This window comes from Sorex fumeus, unplaced genomic scaffold (assembly GCF_029834395.1).
Source record: "Sorex fumeus unplaced genomic scaffold, SorFum_2.1 ptg000035l, whole genome shotgun sequence".
NCBI lineage: Eukaryota > Metazoa > Chordata > Mammalia > Eulipotyphla > Soricidae > Sorex > Sorex fumeus.
This window is the reverse complement of record NW_026606092.1, coordinates 27,229,343-27,231,810: the sequence shown is the minus strand read 5'-3', so window position 1 is coordinate 27,231,810 and position 2,468 is coordinate 27,229,343. Positions and strand designations below refer to the sequence as shown.

The 2,468-nt window shown below is 33.1% G+C and overlaps 1 non-coding gene across 1 annotated transcript; it reads left to right on the top strand.

Moving 5' to 3' along the window:
- Window positions 1-1,967: 1,967 nt before the first annotated feature.
- LOC130026997 (U7 small nuclear RNA) lies at window positions 1,968-2,029 on the top strand. The gene has a single exon (XR_008792953.1). It is a non-coding gene; the product is annotated as a U7 small nuclear RNA (small nuclear RNA).
- Window positions 2,030-2,468: the final 439 nt, after the last annotated feature.

Below are 2,468 nucleotides of genomic sequence, written 5' to 3'. Positions count from 1 at the left end.
GACATCAGGAAAGATAGGAAAAATCATAAAGCTTTCGAAAGATTTTTTTAATAAATGCTAGAATCATTGAGAATGTTAAGTTAAAATTATTTTTTGTATCCTCTAAAAGTTTGCATATAATACAATATTATGGGTGTTCAAAAAATGTAAAGAGAAAATATTTTAATCATCCATCAATGAGAAATAAACTCCGAGGTTAGTACCTGTGAAATGTTAAGCTTGGCTTATTAATTCAAGTGCATTACTATTAAAATAAGGGACAGAATTAAATTTCCTTATTATAATTTGGCTAGTTCTTATTTAAGTATGCTTTTAAAATTCATACCATCACTACCTAGTGTTTGACATAATACATTTGGTTGACTTTTATCTATAACAGTAATGATGGCTGAAAATGTCACGACCATTATACAACAAATTGTATGTTCTTGTGATATGCCCTTAAGCAGCCTGTCTGCCAAGTAGAACAGCAAATTACTAGACTCAGATAATCTTCTTTCAGCAGCTTGATATTTGTATGTTTTTAATTGTCAAAGCAATTATAGAGCCTTCTGCTTGAGCAGCCTCTGTTGTATAGTGTCCTAATACAAAAGATTGTCATTTTTATTTTAGTCTTGGGCTACATTAGTTTTGTTCAGATGAAAGATCTTTTCTATGTTCTTGATGCAAAAATTTAGAACCCAAATATTTTTAAACATTTGCACACAAGACTTTGAGGTCTTCCCTTGATTTGAAAGAGTTTTGTATTTCAGAGTGGTGAGGTTAATGTTATTTTGCTGAAACTATATATGGAACTAAACTGTAAAGTGAGGAAAGGATTTTGAAAAGAAGGGAGAAAGTACAATTAATGTAGCAGCATGGGGAGAACAACATCTGTGGGTGTTGTAAGAAAGGTCAGCGTGAATTTCTGTCTGTGTCAGTGCAATCTGCTGATCACATTCTGTAAGGTTTCATGTATACACTTTCTGATCCTCCGTAGGCTGTCTTTCAACTGGTTTTGAAAACAGCAGGGAGGTGAATTTGATATAATATAGGACTGGTAACTATCAGTGTACACTGTTTCCTGTTTATAGATTTCCTACCTTTTTTCAGATTTACATAATTGAAAGTAACATCTTGCAATTTTCACTGAATTTTAGGCACAGTGTGCTTTACTTTTCTAAAGTCTTCCATAACGTGATGCTTCTTAAATAATGTTTTCTGCGAGTCAGACGAGGAAGCATCAATTTAGCACTGTCTCCAAGGAAAGCGATAAACATGAAACAGTCTCTGAAACTAGAAGTATCATCTTTCATAATGATAATTAAGACTCTAATTGATGTAACCCTTAGCACAATGTTTAGTATTTGCTGAAAAAATGTTAGCCAGTACGTGGAGTTAATGACAATCAGAAGAAATATAGACACCACTACTGAATGAGCCAAAACTGTCTCAGAGGCATTAAAATATCTAAAACACTCATCAATATTGACAAGTCAATCAGATCTCAGGTTGCAACATCTTTCTTTTTCTCGTGGTAGTAACTTCATTTTTCACCCATAACTCTTGATAAAAATTTGGTCAGTACTTGGTTTTTCTTTTTCATATACATTTAAATTTCTTAAAATAAGTTTTATACTTTAGAATTTTACTCTTGTTCAAATAAATTTAGTTAGATTCTTTACCATGTTTTACCATATGGTCATTGTACCTCTTTTTAAATATGTATTAAAATACTGTGATTTATGATACTATTAATGATGGTTTCATATACACACACTGTTACAACAACTAGAGTATCCCATTTTCACAGGTCCCCTGTCACCAGTCCCTCAAACTAAGTCTTATGAATCCACTCACCAGTTCTGTGCTTCTGGCAAATTATTTTTTCATAGTTAAATTCTATATATGGGAGACCATTCTATATCTATCTTCTAAATATCTCATGGTGATTCAATAAAATTTAAAAAAAATAGAATTGAGGTGTGAAGTGTTACAGCTCTTTTAGAATTTGTCTAGCAGGTATTCTGGTTGCTACTGGAAATCCCCCTTCTCACTCCCCACCGAAAAAAAGAAGAAAGAAAAAGAGAAAAAAAAAAGAATCATGGTGACAAAATTTGTCTAAAATACATTTAGATACATTTAGGAAAATAATAAAGGCAAAAATATAATGAATGGTAAAAAACATGATGAACAACAAATTAGAGAAAGTTCTTTCATTGTTATTTTGTCTTATCAAATATTTGCTGTGGATATTAATGGGTAATATGCACCATTACCTACTTGTAGCTCATACTATGAAAAAGGACTAGAACAATAGCACAGTGGTAGGGCATTTGCCTTGCATGCAGCCAGCCAGGCTGAGCAAGTTTTGGTTCCTCTGCCCCTCTCGGAGAGCCCAGCAAGCTACTGAGAGTATCTTGCCTGCACGGCAAAGCCTGGCAAGCTATCCATGACAAATTCAATATGCCAAACACAGTAACAACAAG